At 41.8% G+C, this 18,960-nt stretch overlaps 1 pseudogene; it reads left to right on the forward strand.

Moving 5' to 3' along the window:
* Positions 1-15,676: 15,676 nt before the first annotated feature.
* LOC119509482 lies at positions 15,677-18,151 on the forward strand (annotated as a pseudogene).
* Positions 18,152-18,960: the final 809 nt, after the last annotated feature.

The raw sequence follows: 18,960 nt of genomic DNA on the forward strand, positions 1-18,960 counted from the left end.
ATCATGTAGCAGTCTCCATTTACCAGATTTCTTTTTTATTACGAATATAGGGGTGTTCCACGGTGACGTGGAAGGGGCGATATGGCCCTTTTCTAGTTGTTCTGATACTAGGGCGTGCAACGCTGCAAGTTTTTCCTGTGGCAAGGGCCACTGAGGCACCCACACCGGAGCCTCGGTTTTCCATTTTAGTTTTATAGGTGTGGGTGGGAATCTCTCCTCAGTGGCCCCTATGAAAAACCCAAGCCTCGTCTGTCAGACTTGGGGGCAGCTTGTATAGGCTCCGCACGTCCGTGCAGTGAAGCTCCTAAACCCTTGCCGGGGGTATACCCCATTTCTTTTAGCAGTCGCTTAGAGGTTGGGGAGTAGCCGCTAATTAAAGTAACGTCCATTTGGGTCAGAATGTCTCTTCCCCACAAAGACACAGGCAGGGCTAATACATAAGGCTGGAAACTGCCTTGGTGTCCTTCTTCATCGGCCCAATGAAGGGCAGCTGCACTGAGCATGGGCGCTGAAATTTGGCCTATTCCTCTAATGGGCTCTTCCGCCCTGCTCGTTGGCCAGGTGGGGGGCCATTCTTGTTGTCTTATGATAGACCGATCGGCCCCTGTATCGAGCAGGCCCAAGAAAGATCTGCCTTGCACCTTAATGGTTAGCATAGGTCGAGACTCCAGGGACATATGGAGTCCCTCAAAAATCGCTCCACTGGATCCGAACCCTTTTTCCCCTCTCTGTCTGATTCTGCTTGGAAAGACTGCATGTAAGCTGGGTAAGAGCAGGAGCTGCGCCAGCTTATCACCTTCTGCAATGACTAAGGTGCCCCGCTGAGATTGAACCATAACTTGGGCACGGCCTGTGAAATCTGAATCTACAAGTCCTGGTATAACTGTTAATCCTTTCAGGGCCGTGGATGCTCTTCCCAATATGAGCCCTACAGTACCAGCCGGTAAGGGCCCCTTGAAGGAGGTCCCTACTAACTGGACACCCATGGAGGGGGTTAGTACGAGTCTGGAGGTGGCACAGAGGTCCAGTCCTGCTGAGCCGGGGGACGCACGAATTTGATCGGATCCTGTGTTGTCGAATGGCATGCAAGGGGGTCCGTCGAAAGGGCGGACCCCCTCTTCCCGTTTTTTGGAATCTGCTCGGGGCGGCCAGAGAGGCGTCTACCCTGCGCATCGAAAACCGATTTACAGTCTTCTGCGCGGTGGGGGGCCTTTGTGGCAACGGCCACACGGCCTGGTTGCTGCACCTGGTTCGCCAAACCGTTGAGTGGCAGGGGGTTGACGTCTATTGGGACAATCTCTCTTAAAGTGCCCTGATTGGCCACAGCCATAGCACCCGTTAGACTTTGCCCCTAAGGTTCTCGGGCTTTTTGTAGCCACCTGTAGGGAGCTGGCTAGCATGGCAGCTAGACCTGCATTAGTTAAAGGGCTGCCAGCATCTCTACAGAGCCTGACCCACTCTGTCAAATTTTTTGCTCTGTTTTGTGCCAGGATAACTTTGCACTCCTTGTTGCACTGCTCAAAAATCATTTGCTTAACCACAGTCTCTGCTACTCCTGGATCTGAGAAGATTCTCTCAGCTGCGGTTTGCATCCTGGCTACAAAATCCGCAAATGGTTCTGTGGGGCCTTGGTGTATATTGCTGAGTGAGGCCTGAGCCTCTCCCTCACCTGTTAGCTTTTTCCAGGCACCCACAAAACAGCGGAAGATCTGGGCATAGACCTCTTGTGGGAAACCCGTTTGGTTCTGGGCATGGGCGCCTCTCCCCAACAGCATGTCAGCATTCCACCCGCCACGTCTCCCCGCCGCATTCCTTGCGGCCTGCTCTTCAGCTAACTCCTCAAACCATGCTTTCCAATCTATGAATCGGCCTGACGGCAAGCAAGCACGGGCTAGCTGAAAAATATCTGCGGGTGTATGATTTAGAGCAGAGAGGTTCTCGATCATGTTCAAGGTATAAGGGGCATTGGGGCCATACTGATGGACGGCCTGCCTCAATTCCCTCAATAGTTTGTAATCATATGATTCGTGCCGATTGCCACCTTGGGGATTGATAATAACCGGGTACATTTCTGAGACTGGCTGCGGCTCAAGTGGCTGGTAGCCACCCAGCATGCCAAAAGGTCTAAATGTTGTGAAAGGGTTCCATCTCCAGAAATGTCTCCCACCACTACCTAATGGCAAAGGGTCCTGAGGGCCTGTATACTCGGGCGGGGGGTACGGCAAAGGTTGCCCCTCCCCTGACCGACCCATCGGGGTTTCCGGGTCTGGCAGCAAAGGATAATTACATTTACTGGGCATGGCCACTAGAGGGAGCTCTCGGCGAGGTCCTTTGGTGGGACCGCCCAAGGCGTCAGTTGGGAGCTGGGGTGTCCCTGGGGGTGCAGCGGTAGACATTGGCGGGGCGGAAGGCCGCACGGGTGTGGCGGGAGGCTCCTCCCACTCAATTAGCGGGGATGCTTCCGCCTTCTCGTCAGTATCGCTCTCTGACTCTGAGTCAGAGTCACTGGACTCCGGCGGTTTGCCCTTACAGGAGCCGTCCGCTGACGAAACTGACTGGGTTTCTTGGAGCGCGCACCGTGCTTCTTGCAAGACAGAGGACGGGCTTAGGCCGGTAGCCGATTCTAGTTCAAGGACCGCACGGACGGTCTCCCATATGGGTACTAGAATCGGGTCCATACACACGCCCGTCTGGCGCGCTCGGTCTATGTCGCGACCGAGCTTCATCCAAGAGGGTAGGCTAAGGCTGCCGGTGCAGGCAAACCAAGGGGCAAAAGTATCAACATCATCAAGAAAACGCTGAAGGGAGCTTTTCCTGACCGAGATACCCCGTTGTTTCAAAAGGTTCTTTAAGGGAGCTAAGAGAGGTAAACTTCCGGACTGCCCCATGATTGCAGTCGGCACTATACTTCAGTCACTCGGAGAGCTCTTCCGAGTCCCCCGGGGTCACCTGAAAACCCACGGGCCCTAACTATCATGTAATAAGACGCACTCACCTTCTCGCGTTGATCAGGCGCGGGAAGTCCGCCGTAAGCTCGACGTGCAGCGCTGCTCTCCTCACAGAGGGACCGTCGAGAGCGAGGCAGGAGGAGGAGCTTCCCCGTACGGGCCACCACTTGTCCGGCGCTGCCCCGCTCGGTCCCCGGTTCCCGGCCGGCAAGGGGAAACAGGGAAGGAGAGAGAGAGATGCAGACTGCGCGAACTAACCTGGTCATGAATCACGACTCGAACCACACGGCAGTTGTGAAAGCAAGCCCTTTACTACAGCTAGATGAACATTCTGTGTTACTGGTTCCCACACGGGGCACGGCGCCTCGTGGGAGAGCAGCCTCGATGTGGCCGTCAGGCACGGCTCCTTGTGGGCTGTCTCACCCTACCCCGTCCGGGTAAGACCTTTTATACACAATTAACAACCAATAAGCTTCTAGGCTAGTATCGCGTATACAGGATTTCGATTGGTAGGAGCGGGTGGCGGATACATACGTCACTATGCGGAAACAGGATGCAGGCGCCATCTTGGCTCACTCGATGGGCGGGGGTAACTCTAGAGCAGGCTGCAGCGCATACGCTAGGCCCGATTCGGGAGGCGGCTTTCCACAAGTGCCCGTACAGTATCCCCCTATTTTGGAGAATTACTTCTACCTGGATTCCAATCATGCCCTTTAGGTAGAGTCTGCCATTTGGGGTGTCCCACCTCCCTGGATGAAATCATGCAAATCAAGGCAGGCAGATCAGAGTTTGTTCTCAGGATTTTTTTGAACTGGAACTAGGGAAAGAGATGAGCCACCAAGAGCACAGAAGGAAAGGAATAGTATTGGTCTTCCTTGTTTTTGGGATCCAGCTGTATAAGAGCCCAGGCCTTGCTGCCCTTTGGCTACTTGAAGTTCTCTGGGACTCTGCTGGAAAAGGCTCCTTGTGCCTAAGGCAGTCTGAATTGAAGTTTTATGACTTTTCTCCAAAAAATTCCTTTTGTTAAGTTTTTAATGGCTACTATTGTTGTATCAGCATATCTAGACTATACCCTAAATGTGCTATTTTTTTAAAATTTTAATAATATATTTTCCTTAACCCAACATGTGCTGTCTTTTTAATGCATAGACTTAATAAAAATAGTTGGAAATCTCAGTGATAGTCATAACAGTTATCCGCACAAATAAAAATTATACCAATGTATGTAGTTTTATCATTTCATTAACAATAAAATTGTATTTGAAGACAAAAGAGAACAGAATGGACATGGTTGTTTCTCTTTTTAAAATAAATACTAATTGTTGTGTGTGTGTGTGAAGATTTGCAAATGAGCTGGACCAAATTTAGCTTTGTCCTTAACTTTTTCTTGCTGCAATATATAAATTATTCTATCATTTTAGTACTGAATTTCTTCCATCAGTAAAACTGAAGTCTTGGCATGTTTGAATTTTAGGACATTGTCAGATGAGCAGTGGGCAGTATTCTGACAACCATTCACTGGATTTCTTGAGACATTCTGCGTATGAGCTCTTAACCTATAGATATGATAAATGGACTGATAATCTTAAATTTTATTCACAAACAGCTTTCCTATGTATCTCATCTCCTTAAAGTTATAGAACTTCTGAGGAAAGAGTTGCAGGAATTCCCTGTGATCTCTTCTTGTAAAAAGATGCTGCTTAAGTGAATGTGGGGCAGTCATTCTCAAGTACATTTTTAATGTTAATATTTATAAATTTTGTCATTTTGTGTTTAGAATATAATCAGTGTGATTCTTTTATAAGCTCAGTTCCTTACAGAATACAGACTCACTGATGTTGGTTAGAATTTATATGAATAATTTGATTATACAGAATTGATTGTTGTATATTAAGGATTGAAAGAAAAAAAAACTTAAAAGAGAACTTCTGAAAATGGATGCATTATTTTTCACTTTTTTTTACACTAAAAAAAATGTCTATCATTTTATGGCAAAGTTACTGGTCACTTCTTTTTATCCCCTATCATTCAGCAATAAACTTCGAATCCCTGTATCTTTTAAGGGTGACAGCTGAAGAAACAAAATGAGAAACTCTTTATTTCAAAAGTATCTTAGTTCTGGAAGTCCTTGTCAGTGGAGTTGGCCTGTGATATTAGGGGTGCAATATGGAAATAGTATGGGAGCTTGACATTCTGAACGCTCTCTTTAGTAAATGTTTTTATTTTGGCTCCCCTCATAAAGTGAATTCTGATCAAATGTGATGTCCCTTGCCCTTTTGTTAAAGTAGTAGAAAGAAGATGATTGTTTTCATAAATGTTTTTTGTTAGAAATGGTGCTCAGCTGTTAGCTTGCTGGACTGTGATCTCTTCAGCTGTGGAACATGGGAATTCAGTGGGCAAACTTTTATAAGGGGTGTGAAAATGGCTTATAACTGTTATATTTTCTCTCTTTCCAGGGTTTTTTTTTTTTTTTTTTTTTTTTTTTTTTTTTTTTTTTAATTCAGTTTTATTGAAATACATTCATACATCATACAATCATTCATGATATGCAATCCACTGTCCACAGTATGATAACATAGTTATGCGTTCATCACCACAATCTATCTCTGAACATTTTCCTTACATCAGAAAGAACCAGAACAAGAATAAAAAATAAAAGTGAAAAAAAAAACACCCAAATCATCCCCCCATCCCACCCCATTTGTCCTTTAGTTTTTTTTTTTTTTTTTTTTTTTTTAATCATCATTTTATTGAGATATATTCACATACCACGCAGTCATACAAAACAAATTGTACTTTCGATTGTTTACAGTACCATTACATAGTTGTACATTCATCACCTAAATCAATCCCTGACACCTTCATTAGCACACACACAAAAATAACAAGAATAATAATTAGAGTGAAAAAGAGCAATTGAAGTAAAAAAGAACACTGGGTACCTTTGTCTGTCTGTTTCCCTCCCCTACTTTTCTACACATCCATCCATAAACTAGACAAAGTGGTGTTTGGTCCTTATGGCTTTCCCAATCCCATTGTCACCCCTCATAAGCTACATTTTTATACAACTGTCTTCGAGATTCATGGGTTCTGGGTTGTAGTTTGCTAGTTTCAGGTATCCACCACCAGCTACCCCAATTCTTTAGAACCTAAAAAGGGTTGTCTAAAGTGTGCATAAGAGTGCCCACCAGAGTGACCTCTCGGCTCCTTTTGGAATCTCTCTGCCACTGAAGCTTATTTCATTTCCTTTCACATCCCCCTTTTGGTCAAGAAGATGTTCTCCGTCCCACGGTGCCAGGTCTACATTCCTCCCTGGGAGTCATATTCCACGTTGCCAGGGAGATTCACTTCCCTGGGTGTCTGATCCCACGTAGGGGGGAGGGCAGTGATTTCACCTTTCAAGTTGGCTTAGCCAGAGAGAGAGGGCCACATCTGAGCAACAAAGAGGCATTCAGGAGGAGACTCTTAGGCACAAATACAGGGAGGCCTAGCCTCTCCTTTGCAGCAACCATCTTCCCAAGGGTAAAGCTTATGGTAGAGGGCTCAACCCATCAAATAAAATAAAATAAAATAGAGCAACCAGTTTGACATTTTAAAGAAATATGAGATGGAAAGGACCAAACTACCACCAGCTGGAGGGGAAAATGAGAATATAATTATAACCTAAATTATGCATCAGGGAAGTATTAACTGGAAAAGCTCAAGAAAGTAGGGGGTTCATAACAGTGGATAGAGAGGCCCAAAAGATGAGAAACTTAAAAAAAAAAAAGCTTACTGAGGAAAAAATGGTGTTAGGTTTTTCAAATGCACAGTTTCCCAAAGCTTTAATTATGGGAGAAAATAAAAACTTGTTAGCAGGCAATGGGCCTTCACTATATGATTCTTGCTTAGCACCTAGTAGTTGGTAGGTGTCAAATTAATTATGAAAATTAGGAGCATTGCACAGGTTGCTAGGCATTAAATTACTTTATAGGTGGCCTGGATGAATCCATGTTTTATTTGACTTGGCAAACTGCTGCTATAACAAGTGCTTCTGGAGCTCCCTGCCTGGAACAACTCAGAGTCTGCCTGCTCTGGTTAACCCCATGATGGTTGAGCCCATGTCATCATAATTACAAGAATCCTATCTCCCCTGGTTCCTTCCCTGGCAGGGTGCAAGCCCTGGCTTAGCCATCAGCTTTGTTTGCTGATAGCTATAATCACTGCTGGAGACCTTCTGGGCCTTGGATCTGGCTTGAGGGCCCTCCAGGGCCCGATGCTTTCTCTCTTGGCTTTTGTTGTTGCTGCTGCCACCACTTCCTCTCTTTCCTCCTTGGCCACATTATTAACAAGGGTTGTGGTGGGGTTATGGATAATAAGGTTAGGGTAATGGTTGAACGTGTTCCACTCTGCCTGTCTCAGGCCCAGCAGCTCTTACAGCAGCCCATACGGTGCTGCTTCTCCGGGGCTGTGTGCCTCTCACTGTTTCCTGGTCTAGGCACTGATGGCTGTTGCGGATTAGGAGGCTCTACTTCTTCCTCAAGAGCAGTAGTGCCCATCTTTCTCTGCTGGGACAGCACAGGAAGATCAATGGAATGTAATGATAATAATGGAACTATTGATGATATCAGCCACCATTCCTATGCCAGGTGTTGTGATAATGATTCTTCCTTTATCAGCTCATTTAATCCTGACAAAGATTTGTAGGAGGTAGGACACACTTTTGGAGGCATTGGGCTTTGGAATTTAGTTCTGGCTCTGTCACCAGCTATATGACCTAAAGCAAATTACTTTAAGTTCTTTAGGTCTGTTTAAAGAAGGTAGTAAAATGGTATTCATTTAAATCTTGCAGAGCCATTGAAGAGCCCAATGCAGTTTTGGGAGATTGAGTTAGTGGTAAAGGCTCTTTTCCTTCCCGTATCTTCTGTTTCTTCTTCCCATATCCTCATTTCTCACATGATCTCACCCCCCATTTGAACTTAGACCTTTCTTGTACCTCTTTCTTCAAAACATCTTTGTTTTTCTTTAATGCTCCGCTGCCTGCTTTCTTTTATGATGTTGACTCTGAATCTTATTTGTTGATTGATTAATTTATTTACCAAACCTGGAAATAGTGGGGAAATATGAAATGAATATTAACTACTACTTACACAAGATTGTGTGCTTTTAAGACATAATTTTTCCAGCAACACTGTGAAGTTGGAACTACTACTTTTGCCTTTTTGTAGGTGAAAGTCCGTATTAGAAAAGTTATGCAACTTGCCATGGCTTGCTCAGCTAGCAAGTAGAGTTGTCAAGATTCACATCCAGGATTGAATGTGGTTCTTGCCATTGAGGTCCTCCCAATCTAATGGGAGAGATCCATGAACAAAGGAATAAATTCAGTATTATAACAGAAACTTAGAGGAAGTGCTAGGGATGCTTTCTGCGAGTCAAAGTAGACTTCATTCAGGACATGCATCCAAGTTATTTCTTGTGCAAGCCTGGAAAAAAAAGCCCTCATTTCATGGCTCACATCCTAAAATAAACTAGTTGGATGATCTTGGACAAATTTCTTCATCCTATTTGAGTCTTATTTTTCCAACTGAAAATGAGGGATACAGTAGAAACAGCCTCAAATACACTACTTTAATCTCTGTTCTATTCCAATCCTGCCTGCTTGTTATTGGCCTCTTCAATCACATAACCCATTTTGTCCAGACTTTCTGAAACCAGAGATAGCCTGGTGAGCTGCTGAGTTTATCTCTGGCTGCTGGTCAGGAAGTGGACTCTCCCTGTCCTATCCCTTTCCCTGATCACAGCCTTAGCAGTTGCTACCTTGATGATGGCAGGAGAAAATTCTTATCACTCTTGGATACTCTCTGCTCTTCTCACCCACATCGTGATTGCAGCCAGGGGAAAATGTCACATTTACACTTCAGCGGGAGAAGAGCATCACTCAGCCCTTTTGTGTGTATGATTTTAGAAGCAGCCAGGGGATTACCTGCTGTGTGGACACCGTTGATTGAGAGGCAGTAGCAGTGTGAGGTCAAGGGTGCAGCCCCTGGAGTCAGGTGATTGAGTTTGAATCACGGCTCCTTCACTTCCTCAGTATGTTACATGACATCTCCGTGGTTGTTTGCTTATCTGTAAAATGATAATAATCATACCTACCTCGTGGGCTTGTCATGAGGACCTAATGGTTATATATATGAAGTGCTTAGAAAAATACATGGTAAGAAATCAAATTATTATAATGGCCTACACAGCAGACATTTTCCTCACCCTTCTTGCCTATTTCCAAGTGCCCAATTCCAAGACAGACTGAGAATGACAGTTACTTATTTCTCTGAGCTCCACTTGCAGCTCAGGATGGTCGTGCGTGTGACCCAGTTCTGTCCAAAAAGACATAAGGGGAAATTCAGTGGGGAAATCTGTCACACATTTTACTTCCTGACAAAAGGAGAGATAGGAGGTAAGCTCTATTCCTCCCTACTTCTTCCTTTCTTGTTTATGAACATTGTCAAATGAGATTGTAAAGCTTGGACATACTGCAGCTTCCCTGTGACCAAGATGGGAGACATATGGACACTGAGGATGGATGTGAGGATAGAAAGATGTAAAGAATGATGATATCATTAAGCTGCTGAAGCTAATCCTGAGATTGCCTACCTATGGCAAGTATTATGTGAGACAATGACAATAATAAATAAATAAATAGTTTAAACCATTTTTATTTGGGTATTCAGTTCCTTGCGGCCAAAAATATCCTGACACACTTGAACCCCAACAACCTCTTGGGATGAAAGTTCATTATGGTAAATTTTCTGACTGGAATTGAATTGTCATCAGAAACTAGGAGCAAAGGACCCCAGAGGCCTCATTTGGTTGGTTAAATATTTGACACGTGCCTTTACCAAGGATCTAGCCTATGCAATAGGAGATCAACTAAAGCTTACTGGAGGGAGAGGAACTTCTCCTGCCAAACCTTGTGAAGACTCTAGAATCCCACAGTAAATATTCTGACTATTGAAAACATTTCCCCATGTTCACATTCCATTAAGAATGTCCAAACGCTCATGGAACCTACTACCTACCTGATTCCAACAGAGACACTATTTTGCTTTTCAGCAACTGAAAGAAGTGGGGATGAAATAATTTCCTAAGGTGTCCCAGAGTGGACTGGCAGCAAAACATAGTATATACTGTTTATCAGCTTAAAAAATTTTTGTTATCAGGGAAGTTTACAAACTGTCAAAAATAGCTTGAAATCAAGTTTCTATAAAAATTGCTTCCAAATTGGTATCAAGGATGCTAGTCTTTCTAAACTTCTGTAGGATTCAGTTAGGAATTGTCATGTAAAGAAAGACTTTGAGGTGGGATCTCTGGGTTGCTGACAACAGGACCAGTGTCCTATGAGATCTACCAACATTTGTATGGGCTTTATGATTTATAGTTCACAAGCACTTTACAGTTTATAATTTATCAGGTACTGTCATAGTCAGAGCTCATTAACAATAACCATCTGATATAGGTATTGCTTGAGGTTGAAATTTGAGGGTTATCAAGAAAGCTAGCCTATTTGACTTTGGAAAATCACCTTCATCCTGTTTCCCAAGATGTCACTCTCCCTAAATAGTGGTGTTTCCTCCAGGAAGGAGTCCGTTATTGGGAGTCAGAAGACACAGTTGCAGGTCTCATCTCTAAGCTGAATTTGCTGTGTGGTATCTGATGAGTTATTGATGTCCCTAGGTTTTACCTTCCTCTTTTGTAGAGCAAGGGTTTGAACTTAAAATGACCTTTAAGATTTCTTCAAACTCCTGAAATTGTTTTTTCTGGGACCTACAGTTATTCTTAGGGTTAAACAGTGTTCTTTCCAGTTAGTGTTTTTAGAATCACCCTATGGAACAATTTGTCACCAACTTTTTAGTATGGATCAGTTTAGTATGGATTAGTCTAGCACTGAGCTTTAGAGCGTGCTGCAGTAGGCAATTAAAAAAGGGAAAGAGATAGGAAAAAATGGGAAAAATACCAAACTTAAATTCCTCTATTCCATAATTTTCCTGGGGTTGACTTCATCTAACAGAATGAATCTAGTAGTCCAAACATTCATTCATTCATTTTATTCATTCAGCACTTTTTTGTGTGTGTGCCTGCTGTGTGCCAGGCACAGTTCTCACTATGTGATGATCATCAACTTGAAATAAGTATATTACAGGGTGCTGGGTATAGGACAATGAACATGAAAGATCTTTACCCTCTAGTTGGGGAGACAGATAATGATAAATGCTGTGATAGGGGTTCAGAGTGCTAAGGGAGTAAACAGGAAGCACACTTTTGGATGTGGTGGGAAAGGGAAGGCTTCCTAAAGCACAGCCAAGGAAAGGTTGGGGAGGGAGGTGTAGAAGGCAGTTACAAGCTCTTGGAAAGTCCCAGAGTTGAGCAAATTCATCATCTATTAGGAGGAAGTGAAAAAAGTTCAATATAATTGGTAGTTAGAAGGGAGAAGTAAGATATCAAGAAGTGTAGTTGGAGGGTAAATTAAGGCCATATCATGATAAGCCTTGCAAGCCATGCTTAGTCTTTATCCCAAGAGCAAGGCTAAACCATTGAAAAATATTTTTGAATTTAACTTTTATTATGGTGATGCATGCACATAATACACAAAATTAAGTTACTTCTGAGGTTCTTATTCAAAGACTATCAGCCTCCTAATTACCTCCACACCAATAGAAACCACTTTCAATTCTTTTACCTTTGAAATAACATGAGTGTATTTCTATCTTTTGTTGATTTTAGACATTAAGGATTCCCATTATGATAATAGAGAATTTTAGCTCTTACCACCCCTCCTTCCAATCTTGTCAGTCTTCCTAATATACTTGTTTCATCTTTTTATTTAATTTATACTTATAATATCATTATTTCATTATTATGACTGTGTAAATATTCATTGCTGAGTCAAATAGTAGACTGTATTAGTTTGCTAGCTGCAAAACACATCATATAATGGGTTGGCTTAACAACAGGATTTTATTGGCTCACGGTTTCAGAGTCTAGAGACTTCCTCCTGGGTTGGTATCTCTTGGCTGGCAAACTTTGGGGTTCCTTGGCTTTCCCATCACATGGCAATGCACATGGTGGTATCTTCTCGTTTCTCTTCTGGGTTCCATTAACTTCCAGCTTCTGGCTGCTCCCTGTGGCTTCTCTATGTGGCTTTCTCTGTACGGCCTCCACTAATAGGATTAAGACCTGTCCTGATTCATTTGGGTCACATCTTAACTGAAATATCTTCATCAAAAGGACCTATTTACAATAGGTTCATACCCACAGGAATGGATTAAAATTAAGGACATGTTTTTCTGGAGTACATAACTCCAAGCCACCATATAGACTATGATTATATTTCTTTTCTTATGAATATTTTTATTTTTCCTGCTATTAATAATTGCTGTGTTTCTTTGATAGTTGTGCTTGTTTGGATCTGCTGTGTACCCCCAGAAAAGCCTATGTTCTCTTAATCCAATCTCATGGGGGCAGAGCTATTGTGGGTGGGACCTTTTGATTAGGTTGTTTTCATGGAGATGTGACACCACCCATCAAGGTGGGTCTTAATCCCTTGGTTGGAATCCTTTATGAAGTAATCAAAGGCAGAACATTTTGGAAAGAGCTCAGAGAAGCTAAGAGGGACATTTTGAAGAAAGCCATTTTGAAACCAGAACCCAGGAGAAGAAGGACCAGCAGACATCTCCATGTGCCTTCCCATGTGACAGAGGAAACATGCATGCAATTGGCCTTTCCTCAGAGAGGGTATCTACCTCTTGATGCCTTACTTTGGACATTCTCATGATCTTAGAACTGTAAATTTGCAACCTAATAAATCCCCATTGAAAAAGCCAACCCATTTCTGGTATATTGCATTCCAGCAGCTGTAACAAACTGCAACAATAGTTTTGCTTAGCTTTCTTTGAATCTCTGGCCAAGTCTTCTCATATCCTTCCCTAGCTCTGTAAAAAAACTTTCAATGCCTTCTCATCTCCATCTCTCCATAGTACCTGGTACTTGAGACTTTCTAGGGTGCTGTGTAGGCAAATTTACTTGCTTTCCATTGATTTCTTCCTCTTCAGGCACTTATGTTTGACTTTCCCCTTCCCTGTTATATCATTTAACATTTTCCCATCAACTTTCTGTCTGCATCTCTTGTTATTTTTGTATTCCATTTGTTTCTAGTTTAATCAAAGATAGAATTTGTGTTCCTGTTCTTTCTGGGGTTGAGTCAAAAGTATCCAAAAGATCTATGCTCCATCTTAAAACTGGAATTCATTAATTAGAGCTTTAAGTAAGGGAGTCTCATATTTGCTTTTGAGAATTCTCTCGCTGGCAGCAGTGTAGATTAAGTGAATCTGAGGGGAGTTCGATTTGGTTCAGGGATTGTAATAGTCTGCATGATGATATAGATTACAGAGATTGGTGACAATGAAGACAGAGAGTTGTCCTGACTGAGAAGTAATTAGAAGATTCAATAATTCTTTGTAAGTAATTAGATGTGGGAGTGAGGGAGAGGTTGAGGGGAAGACATGGCCTGGTTTTTTTTTTTCCTTGCAATTTTATTGAGATATATTCACATACCATACAATCATCCAAAGTGTACAGTCAGTTGTTCACAGTATCATCATATAGTTGTACATTCATCACAGTAATTTTTTGAACATTTTCTTTACTCCAAAAAATAATAAAAGTAAAGGTAAAAAAGAACACCCCAAACAACCCATTCCCTCCATCCCCCGCTATTATTCATTTATTCTTTTGGTCCCATCTTTCTACTCATCTGTCCATACAATGGATAAAGGGAGTGTGAGCCACAAGATTTTCTACAATCACATGGTCATACTGTATAAGCTATACAGTTATACAGTAGTCTTCAAAAATCAAGGCTACTACTGGGTTGCAGTTCAACAGTTTCAGGTATTTTCTTCTAGCTGTTCTAATACACTAAAAACTAAAATGGATATCTATATAATGCATAAGAATAACCTCCAAAATGACCTCTTGATTCCATTTAAAATCTCTCAGCCCCTGAAACTTTAGTTTGTTTCATTTCTCATCCCCCTTTTGGTCAAGAAGACTTTTGCAATCCCATGATGCTGGGTCCAGACTCATCCCCATGAGTCATGCCTCCCATTGCCATGGAGATTTATGCCCTTGGGAGTCATGTCCCATGTAGGGGGGGAGGGCAATGAGTCCACCTGCCAAGTTGGCTTAGAGAGAGAGGTCACATCTGAGCAACAAAAGAGGTTCCCTGGGGGTGACCCTTAGGCACAATTGTAAGTAGGGTTAGCCTTTCCTTTTCAGTAACAGGCTTCATAAGAGCAAACCCAAGATCAAGGGCTTGATGGCCTGGTTTTTAGCATGGGAAAATGGGCATATGGTAATGTCTTTTATGGCAGTAGAGGATACCAGAGTGAAATCAGGCTTTGGAAAGGAGAGAGAAATGTGGTGTTCAGTTTTAGACTGCTGTGTTTGAGGGGTCTTTGATACATTTAAGTAGAGACGTTGAGTAGGCAATATTTAGATGGTATTTGAAACCATGGCTATGGACTAAGAGAAAGATGTAAAAGAGACAAGAAGAAAAATTGAACAGAACTCAATAAATGCCAATATATGAAGGCTGAGCAGAGAAAGAGAAGCCTACAAAGAAATATGAAAAGCCATTAAAAGGAACAAATAATAATATGTTGCCAAAGAAGACAAGGAAAGAGGGTTTATCTAGTGGTCAAATGTGATAGACTGAAAGTATCCTTTGAATTTCGGGACATAGAGGCATTGTTGACCTTGTTAAAAAGAGCAGAATCTGGGTAATAGCAGGTTGAGGAGTGAGTGGGAGATGAGTAAATGGAAACAGCGTGCATAGAACATTTTTTTCAAATAGTTTCATTGTTAAGGAGGAGGAAAGATAGTGCAGTAGTAGCTAGAAAGAAACATGGTGTCAAGAGAGGTTTTCTTTTCGTTATTATGTCTAAAGTGTGATATTTTGAGTACGTTTAAATGTTAAAATGGAAAGACAGATTAAAGTAGAAATAGGAGCCCCCAGTTCCCATTGAGCCTCAGTTACGGTGGCAGCTGTTGGTGTTTCTGCCTGATGTTGGCGTAAGGCAGAGCTGGGTCAGCGAGGGGTCGTTCTGGGAGTGGAAGGCCCATATTTTTTAACCTGGACCATGCTTTCCATGCTATGAGGGCAGAGCTCAAGATTTGCTTTGTGGTCATGTTGATATGAAATATGGAGTCATCTTTGATAACTTCACCTGGGAAAGGGAGTCTTCTTTCTTATTAAAAAGCATGAGGAAAATAAATGACCAAAGAAACACCAAATGCCAACTCTACATCTTTTTGTATTATCTCTTTTTTAACCCATCAAAAACTAATGGCTTGGGCTAAAGGAAGATGATTTGTTCATCAAAATTTTTAGCAGTATTAAAAAACCTTTCCTCTTAACTCTCCTATAAAATTTAACACATAAAAATCTTGAAGGCCTTATTTAAATTAGCTTTCTTTTTTAGCTTTCAGAACTTCAACATTTATGTGTCCTAGTTTTACTTTACAAAGTCTTCATAAAAATTCACGTCAGCAGGAAAGACATGGACTTGGAAACTTATGTTATAATAGACCGTGGTGAATTTAAGTAGAGAATTCAGGACATCATCCTTTTTATCATCAGAAATAACACATAAGTATACAATTCTTGGATTTAATGCAAACAAATTTGCTTGAAAATGGCATGGGTAAAATTCTTACGGGGATCTAGTGGCAATCTTGGAAAAGTTTATCAGCCTGGGAGTATGCTATCCCTTCCCCTACCAAAGGCTTGTTAAATGAACCAGGACAAAAGAGCCTCTTTCTTAATAGTGTTGTACAGGTTTTATGGCAGTTGGACATATTCCGACCAAGCTTGAGGGTTTTGACTGGGCATGTTTGCCAGGGAGATGCCTGCATATTTTGTGCATTGAAGGCAATATTTGCACAGTTATACAGCACAGTTGAGAAAAAGCCCTTCCTTCAGATAACATGAGGCATGCTCTTGCAGAATGCTTCAAAGATGAGCAGCGATTTCAGCTTGGCCTTATGGATGATGCTGCAGAGTGCTTTGAAAATCTATTGGAGAGGATGCATTTTCACATAGTGCCAAGCAAAGATGCAGACGTGTACCTCTAAGTCTTGTATCACTCACCAGAAGTTTGCTATGACTCTGTATGAACAGTGTGTGTGTTGTAGCTGTGGAGCATTATCCGATCTTCTACCTTTTATAGGATTTGTACAGTACATTTCTACAACAGCCCTATGAAATGAAGTTGAAAGACTGATGGAAAGGCATGAATGCTTTAGGCCTGAAATGTTTGCAGAACTGCTACAAACAGCAAATACAACTGATGACTATAGGAAATGCCCTGGTAACTGTGTCTAAAAAATAAAAATTCACCATGTTATAATGAATTGCCCAGAGATTGTTACAATTGGTTTAGTCTGGGATTCTGTACATTCTGACTTGACCAAAGATGTTTGGAATCTAGCAATACAGCTTTATCTTCCTGGGCTTTTTTTTTTTTTACAAGGTTATTGATGAAAATGCCAAAAATAGTGAACTTGACCTTGTTGGTATGATCTGCTACACCAATCAACATTATTGTGCCTTTACTTTCCATACCAAGAGTTCCAAATGGGTAATTTTTGATGACGCAAATGTGAAAGAAGTTGGAGCTAGATGGAAAGATGGAAAGATGTGGTCTCCAAGTGTGTCTGATGCCACTTCCAGCCACAGCTTTTGTTTTATGCAAACCTGGATAGCACAGTATTTTCTCCTGAAGGCACTCAGACAGGTCATCCACTGGTCACATTATAAATCTGTTGTAGGAAATATGGGATATGAAAAGCCCTCGATTTAAACATCTGATAACTTAAAAGAAATGGATTTGGTGATCAAGTAAAGCAGAGAGAAAGTCAGAAATTTCAAACAGATAATATTTCATCATTTAATCGGAGCCATGTTCAGACAAGTGGAGATAGAGGACCAGTTAAGTTAAATCACAGTGACCAAAGGGAAAAGATGAAAGACGTTTCCAGAGAATGTGCTTTGAAAGCCATTGAACAAAAAAAACTTACTTTCTTCACAGAGAAAAGATTTGGAGATGGGACAGAGAAAAGATTTGGGCCAACCTAGAGATTTTTCATATTTCAAGTCTGGATCACCTCCTGCCCCAAATGGTTTTAGACAATATGGGAATCCTCATCTGTATCATAGTCAAGGAAAAGGGCTTTGTAAACATGACCGAGTTACCCATCAGAGTCAAACTTCTGCACAAATATTAAGTTCAAGTAAATCCCAGATTCTTGCTCCAGGAGAGAAAACAATTAGCAAGGTTAAGAGTGACAAGTGGCACTGGATATGATACAGACAGCAGTCAAGATTCTAGGGATAAAGGAGGCAGCTGTAATAGCAGCAGTAAAAGCCGGAACAGAGGTTGGAAACCTGTGAGAGAAACAATAAATGTTGATAGCATTTCTGGCGAAAGTGAAAAAGGCAGCACAGTCCAAGGCATAAATCAAATATTGGTAACAAACCTAAATGCAGCATAGATTGTAGTTTTGGCAGTTGGCCAAAAGCGAATCCAAAGCAAAAAAGTTTAATGACCATATATGAAGATGAAATAAAGCAGGAAATAGGAAGCAGGAAATTTGAATCCAATGGAAAAGGAACAGAGAAAAATAAAGGCCTCATAGAGACCAAAGTTCATGGTGACAATTGGCAGGTGCAAAGGACTGAAACTGGATATGAAAGCAGTGATCATATCAGTAATGGATCAGCTAATTTGGACTCACCTGTTTTTGATGGAAATGGTACAGCAATAGATATCAGTGGTGTTAAAGAAGCAGCATCCTTCGGTGACCAGAGTAAGTCAAGCAACCATTTAGAACGTGTGGATTGTGTCTCTCAGCCACTGGAAGCTTTAGGAAAGAACTCAAGAACCTAGACGTAGGCTACAAATCTCATGAGTTCCACCCAGAATCATATCTACAAATGAAAAATCCTTTGATAAAAAAGGCACAGACACATGAAACCAATGGAAAGTTATTCTTTTCTTCCAGTCCGCAAATATTCAAGGACCATACTTCAAGAGAGCATATCCACCAATCAAGTGAACAGAAACTTGAGCAATCAAGTGAATGCAAATTTTCTGAGTGGCTTAATATAGAAAATTCTGAGAGAACAGGTTTGCCTTTTCCACACTGATGATAACTCTGCTTCTGGAAAGAGAGTGGACAGTAATGAAATAGCCTCACCATCTCCATTGCGGTCTTCACACATGCCGGTTATTGGGTTAAAGCCAGAAACTGCTCCCCAGATGCAGCATCAAAATATGATGGAACAGTGTTACTCTGAGAACTCTCTATCCAGGTAGCATATAATTCAGTCAATCCAGAGATCTGATGGCTATCAGATGCTAAAACTTGTTTGCCAGAATCTACCGCCTCCTTTGCCACCAAAGAAGTATATTACAACCAGTGTGCCACAGACAGAGAAAAATGAATCTGCACCTGAGGTCAAACTTACAGAGATGTTTAAAGTTAATTCTTCTAGTCTTCCAAAGCCTAGTGTAAGTATAGTGTCAGAACCGGGTTTAGAAGTGAGTACATATATGAATGATGAAAAACTTAAGGAAACAGTTCAAGTGAAAGAACAAGTTGGCAATACATTGAGCCAGCTGTCCAACTCTTCAGTTAATGATTTTCAGGCAGGGTCTGATGCAGTTGTTGATACCTTTTGCCAATCAGATTCTAGTTCTACATTTCCAAATGAGACAATTATATTAACTATCTATTTTTCAGCTGATAGCTGCTTGACTGATACATACAGATTGAAATACCATCAGAGGCCCAAGCTCTGTTTTCCAGAGAGCAGTGGCTTTTGTAATGATAATTCATTATCTCAGACTGAAAGAGGCCTAGTTACCTGTGTTATGTAATAGTCTTGATTCAAGCTGCCCTTCTGAGCAAAGATATA

The sequence above is a fragment of the Choloepus didactylus genome, chromosome 14 (assembly GCF_015220235.1).
Source record: "Choloepus didactylus isolate mChoDid1 chromosome 14, mChoDid1.pri, whole genome shotgun sequence".
NCBI classification, from domain to species: Eukaryota; Metazoa; Chordata; class Mammalia; order Pilosa; family Megalonychidae; genus Choloepus; species Choloepus didactylus.